Genomic DNA, 7,394 nt, shown 5'->3' with positions numbered 1-7,394 from the left:
CAATAGTTCTTTCCTCACTGGTATTTTAGCTGTGATTTCTGTCTGAAAATGTCTTTGTTTTTAATTGTTAGATGTTTAACAGCTTATTCTGTTTGTTTTTTGTTTCTGTTAAAATGTTTAATTGTTATTTATTTGCATATAATCTGTATTTTTAAGGGTATTTTTATGATGTACTTTTTGTCTTTGGTGTTCTGAAATTTCCCCTAATTTCTCATACTTAAGATTGTGGGCTTATTAAAATTAAAGCTTCATATGAATACTGGAAGATTTCTTAGACACTTTATTTTTTAAACATTACTTTTCCCATTCACTGTCTTCTCCTCTCTGGGATTGCCAGTGGAAATATGTTGGGATTTTTCATCCTTTTATACTATCTTTTAAGTTGTCTTTCATACTTTCATTTTTTCCCCAAATCAATACAGCTTTTACTGCATCTTCAAAATATCACAAATAAGTCAGAAAAATCATCTGACATCTTGCTGTTTCTGTAGCTGGACAACTTGGATCTTACTCATCAGGCTGCTGAACTGTTCCTTTTCAGAAGCATGGATACCAACCCCAAATTTTCTGATATTCTAGTTTTTAACTGCTGTGACTTGCTGAATTAAGGCAGCTGAGTTTGATACAAGTTCAAGGTCATTTCCTTCAAGAATTAACTCATCTTTCTGGGCTTGAGACACTGAACAAGTAGCACCTGGCCTCATCCGAGCCCTGCAGATACATTTTTCACCCCCCAATTTCAGATTTCAACAAGAGAACCACTCTCCTGAATAACAACGTTGATGGGGCAGTGAGCATGGATAGACTCATCCTGTAAGGGAGCCCAGTGTGACGCCCTTGACCGTGTTCTGTACGTGATTGCAGACCCTACGGACAGTAGCAAGTGCTTTTCTATTTCCCACCATTTGTCAACTCAGAGCCTCTTCTTTTTCTGTCGAAGGAGACCGAGTTCTACACTGATGTGATTGACATCACTCCTCTGGGGCCCTTCACAGTAACAGTGTGTCCTTTCGGAGTGCTGTCGACATTTTCTGGAATGTCAACAATCTGATTGCCGAGAATGGTCTTCATCCGCGTAGTAGATATGGCAAAGGGAGCCATGCTGTCATCTTTTAATCCTTCTTCATTGCATCAGTACAAATTCCAATGTATATGCCTTGAGTTATTTTTCTTAAATGCGTGTCTTCTCCAGCTTTATACGTAATTTAATATTTTCCTTTTTATTCTTTTTATTTCAGATTCTGTTTCATTTTTAAAAATGACTTTTTGCACTATGTATATTTATGTTGTTTTCCTCCTGCTTTTCTATCTTTAATCATTTTAAACTTATTTTTATATAAAGACCAACAATTCCTTGATTTACTTTTTCTGCTTGCAGTATCTTCTGTCTCTTGCTTATCTCTTGCTGATGGTATAGTGTGTCCTTCTGAGGTCTGTGATCTCAAATTGTGAGTTCACGTTTGTTAAGACTTTATCTGTGGAACAGTACAAAGTCTAGTGAGATGGTATAATCTGCTATCTTGCTGAAGAAGCATCACAATACTATACCCATATTTTATGTCACTACTTAAGGTAAGGGATTCCAAGACCATGAGCTTTTCCCTATTTGAAGATGTATTAGTTTGCGAGGGTGAGCATGACAAAGTACCACCAACTATGGCTCAAACAAGAGATTAGCACCTCAACATCTTAATTTGGGGGAGAGACATGAGTCACCTCATAACAACCGCATATTATTGATCCATTTTTTTAGTTTGCTATCTTTTTTTTAAGATTTTATTTATTTGTCAGAGAGAGAGAGAGAGCGAGCGCACAAGCAGAGGGAGGAGCGAGCAGAGGGAGAAGCAGACTCCCTGCTGAGCAGGGAGCCTAATGCAGGGCTTGATCCCAGGACCCTGGGATCGTGACCTGAGCTGATCATTAGGCTTAACCACCTAAGCGATCCAGGCGTCCCTATCATTTAGCATTTATAAAGGAAGGTCCACTTATTTAGAATAAACTTGTGAGCTTTCAACACATTTTGATAATCTCCAATGAAAATTAAATGGGAAAAAGTGATTGAAAAGCTTTCTCCATCCTCAATTTTGGTAGATTAGGTAACACTGAGCTGAGGTAACAAAAAAGTTAATTTTTACCAAAAAAAGATTATGGTAACTATAAATCTAACATGGAGAATTTAGTGTAATTATTTAGTAAAATACATAACAAAATAACGAGAAACAAATTGAAGCATAAAAAAATCAGAGTAGAAAAAATGAAAATTGTGTGTTGTGTTTTTAAAAATATCTCATGTGTTAAAATACTTGTTTTCTTTCTCTCTTCATGTGAGGCATAGCTAGCTAAAAATACACAGCTGCCTCATGTCCTCACGGACTGCCACACGTCAGGACATGTGTTCCCTTTGACATTTATCAGGCTGCTCTGCAATCCCAGGTGGTTTTTTTTCACATCTTCTCCTTTTATATGAATTATATTCATTCCCTCTGCAGTCATTCTCACTGTTCTGCTCTGAACCCCAATGATCCCTTCTTGCTCTAAATTCCCAGGTTTTAATTATGTTGTTCTCTGTTATTTTTCCATAATAGTTTATCTGTAAAACCAGATCATAAAGGACATGATGTATAAGTTATTCACTCAGTGCAATTATCTCTTGTTATATATTAGATATCACTGCTTTAAGATGAATTGGATCTTTTGAATTATACACATGCTTCCAGAGTATCAGTATCACTGAATGGCTTGATGATTTCCAAGCAAAAGGATGTATGGATGTTTGTGACTTGGACTACCCAGAATATTACCTCAAACAATTGCCTAGAAACTTGTATTCACTGAATTATACTATATTCTAGTAAATTTCTTTTTAATCTTCACATCTGGAATTAAAATTTCCTGCAGGGAGATTATTTTGTATATTTAAATTTATATATGCAATTTTTGCACATAATTAATGCTTAGTTATGCTAATGATTTTACAGGCATGGAAAAGTTATTGTATTGATGAATAAGTAAACAATTTCTTACCTAGATGATGTCAGATAGATTACCAACACTTTTGTATTATCAGAGTATGTAGAGTAATGATTCTAACATGTGTTAATATGTGTAGACTTATAACAGTGCCTGACACATTGGCCATACTCTATGTGTTCGTCATTATTATTAGGCTCCCATTTTTGCAATACCCAACTAGATCTATCCTAGCCCCTCATGTCAGTCAAATTACAAAGACCTGCAGTCAACCAATTAAGAATTCACTGGACCTGAAGCCGAATTCTGGAGAAATTCCACATTGGATCAAGTTTGCCATGTAAATTCTGAGTCAGATTTGGATTCAGGCTTGAGATCAAAGAAGAAAAATGACATAAATTATTTAATGTTGGAAGTATTAATTGGCATCAGTGTTTTTCCAACCTGCTGCTTTTCTGAAGCAGAGTGATCAGCAATATGCCACCTATTTTCCCGTATCCACGAGTAATGTTGATGTGCAGTGTTTCTTGCGATTAGTCTAAAGTTTCAACTAAGATAAAGATAGATAACTTGATCAAGGTGAGCAGTACTATAAACTGTAAATATTATAAAATTATGATTATTGGAAACCCAAACTATTTCTCAAATTTTTCCAACTTTTCTGATTCCATATTTATAGAACCTGAAAGATATTGCTGTATCTTAATCTTTTCTAGACACAGGTAATCATTAGTTTCCTAAGTAAAATTTCTAGCTTTGAAATAAAGTGCAATTGATATTCATCTATGGCATTAAAAAAAAGAAAAACTTATTCACAAAAGTAATTGGCTTCAAATTTATCTGGAATTCAGATTCTAGGCTTCCTGAAGAACAAACTTCTATTTGCTAACAAACAATTTAGGTGTAATCTATAGAATTTATAAGGTCAATAACCTCTCTAGAATTCAAATGCTTATTAGTGGTGTGAAAATATTAATGAATATACATTATAATGTGGTTGATTCCTGCTTGGCAGTTTTCCAAAGAATCATAGGTTTCTTTGACTTTTTCTTTTCTTTTCTTTTCTTTCTTTCTTTTTTTTTTTTTAACAAATTAGTTTTTGCTGTAACTATCTTCAAATTTGAGACTGTATGAGTTTGACATATACATTCTATTTAGAATGGCTTAAAAAAACAAGATAAAGTCTGGTGGTCATGTTTTCATCCACAAATATTTCAACAGTCCCTGGAAAAATCTTTTACATATGTCATAATTAAAATTAAAGAAACTTATTGTGATGTACTTTAAGTTTTAGCTAAAGAATTAATAAAACCCATTTAAAAGTGTAAATTTGGAATATAGAAATATTTTAATATTAGCTTTTTGTTTTTAAATTTTTTATTAATTTTTTTTATTAACATGTAATGTATTATTTGTCCCAGGGGTACAGGTCTGTGAATCATCAGGCTTACACATTTCACAGCACTCACCATAGCATACACCCTCCCCAATGTCCATAACCTAGCCACTCTATCCTTACCCCCACACCCCCAGCAACCCTGGGAGGGGTTGTTTTGTGAGATTTGATTTTGTTTGTTTTGTGAGATTAAGAGTCTCTTATGATTTGTCTCCCTTCTGATCCCCTCTTGTTTCATTTCTGCAAAGAAAACATACAGATGGCCAACAGACACATGAAAAAGTATTCCACATCACTCAACATCAGGGAAATACAAATAAAAACCACAGTGAGTTATCATCTCACACCAGTCAGAATGTCTAAAATTAACAAGTCAGGAATCAACAGATGTTGGTGAGGAGGCAGAGAAAGGGGAACCCTCCTGCACTGTTGGTGGGAATGCAAGCTGGTGCAGCCACTCTGGAAAACAGCATGGAGGTTCCTCAAAAAGTAGAAAATAGAGCTGTATACCCTACAACCTAGCAATCGCACTACTGGGTATTTACCCTAAAGATACAAATGTAGTGGGTGCACGAAGGGCATGTGCGCCCGTTTATAGCAATGTGGCTATGTCCACAATAGCCAATTTATGGAAAGAACCTAGATGTCCATCACCAGATGAATGGATAAAGAAGACATGGTATATATATATATATATATATATATATATATATATATATATATACACACACAATGGAATACTATGCAGCCATCAAAAGAAATGAAATCTTGCCATTTGCAATGATGTGGATGGAACTAGAGGGTATTAGGCTGAATGAAATAAGTCAATAAGAGAAAGACAATTATCATATGATTTCTCTGATATGAGGAATTTGAGAGGCAGGGCTGGGGGTTGTAGGGGGTAGGGAAAGAAAAAAAATAATACTGGCTTTTTGAAATTGGGTTTTATTCCATATATATTTACTATTCTTATACTCAATTGTGTCAATCGATATTATTTGGAAACATAAAGGAAATAAAATTCAGTTATGCAGTGCCCTTATTAGGTCATCTAATTTCATAATCTCGGTAACATTGGAAAAAATTGACCCAGTTGAAATCTTGGTATGGACATTTTCAACACTCTGATGTCCTAATACATTTTATAACATTTTTCTCCTAAATCAATTTCAAATTCGATACTATATAATTATCTTAAAATTTAAAATTTCAGACTACTATTAATGTTTTAACATAGTTTAATAGATTTAAGATTCTTTGCACTGGCATATATTTAATATATGTTTTATAGTCTATCTATGATCAAATATCAGTGCATCAAGGCTCAAGCTTTCCAATTAATCTACTATAAATACTTCCAGAAATATAGCCTAATAAAATAGAGTTACAGAAGAAAGCACATAAAGCAAGGAGACATTTTACTTCTAGCAATGATGGTGTGGCCTTGAGTATCAATCCTACTACTGAGTAAAATGAAATGTCTTTAGAACCAATAAAATAGAAAGCAATTACCAGGAAAAAAATCCAAGAGAAGGCAAGGGCCCCAAAACTGGAAACCCAGAATTCAAACCCAATTTACCTTGAGGACACTGACCAATTAAGAAGAAGAAAACAAAACAAAACAAAACTATGAGAATGAGATGTTTCATTCATGTGGAAAGAGAAATAAAAATACATATCAGACTCTGAAAAACAACCTGAGGGTTTTGAAGGGTCAGGGGTGGGAGGTTGGGGGAACAGGTGGTGGGTGATGGGGAGGGCACGTTTTGCATGGAGCACTGGGTGTTGTGCAAAAAGAATGAATACTGTTACGCTGAAAAAAAAATAAATAAATAGAAAACATAAACTAACATCAGAGCCACTATAAAAAAAAAAAAAAAAAAAATACATATCAGAGACAATACTCATTTTGAGTTGATATTGAAATTGACACCTACTGTAATCAACTGTGTTTCAGGTCAGACAATAAAGCTTAAAATCTTAGCTGAAATATAGAAAAGCTTGCATCCATTGATTTGGGGAAAACTAAAACTCTTCTTACAGTAACAACTAAACTTAATAAAATTAAGAATGCAATTAATAAAATGTATAGCTTTCACTAAGACAGCTAAAGAGTGAATTAGTTAACTGTGAAATAGGTGAGAAGGAATTTTTCAGACTGCATGAAGTAGAACCAAAGAGATAGAAAATGTCAAAGTGAGTGTGACACCCAAAATAATTCAATGAGGAGGCCTAATATCATGTGATCAGTGCTGCAGAAGAAGAAAAGTAGCAGAGGCAATATTTGAGGGAATAATGGCTGAGCAATTGCCCGATGGCATAAAAGCTAGTAATCCAGAGATTCAAAAGTCCCCGTGAATCCCAAAGGGGCTAAACAGAAAGAAATCCTCACCTGAACAGATTCAAACTGTGAAATGAAGAAACACCGTGGTTAAATTTGTATGGAAAAAAAGGAATGATGGCCAAATCTGTCAAGACACTGGTCATGGACAGACCACTTGATAAGGTACTTTGGGGTTTCTGAAGCTTTATGCATTATTTCCTAATTTTGGTAATTGGTCCACAAGCATTTTCATGATATTGTATATCATGTTAACTTACGTGGTTTTTTTAAAGAATTTATTCTTTTGGGCAGTTTTTGATTTGCAGCAAAATTGAGAAGCTATAGATAGACATTTCTCATATACTCCTGACATCACACATATTGCTTCCCCCACTATCAACATCCCCCATAGAGTGGTACGTTTATTATAACTGATGAACCTACACCGATACATCGTTAACACTGAGAGTCCATAGTTTTACTCTTAGTTGTACATTTCATGAATTTGGACATATATAGGTAGATACATATCATTATACATTATAGTATTACACAGAGCATTCTCACTAAAAATCCTCTGTATTCCACCTGTTCATCCCATCCTCTCCCCTAAGTGCTGTCAAACCACTGATCTTTTTACTTTCTTTGTAATATTTCTCTATAATATAATATTATATTATAATTATATAATATTATATTATAATA

At 34.3% G+C, this 7,394-nt stretch overlaps 1 pseudogene; it reads right to left on the bottom strand.

The window, feature by feature from the left end:
* Positions 1-507: 507 nt before the first annotated feature.
* Positions 508-1,071, bottom strand: LOC123954549 (annotated as a pseudogene).
* Between the last annotated feature and the right edge of the window lie 6,323 nt (positions 1,072-7,394).

The sequence above is a fragment of the Meles meles genome, chromosome 12 (genome assembly GCF_922984935.1).
Source record: "Meles meles chromosome 12, mMelMel3.1 paternal haplotype, whole genome shotgun sequence".
Lineage (NCBI taxonomy): Eukaryota > Metazoa > Chordata > Mammalia > Carnivora > Mustelidae > Meles > Meles meles.
The sequence above is the reverse complement of the archived record's forward strand: the minus strand, read 5'-3'. Positions and strand labels throughout refer to the sequence as shown.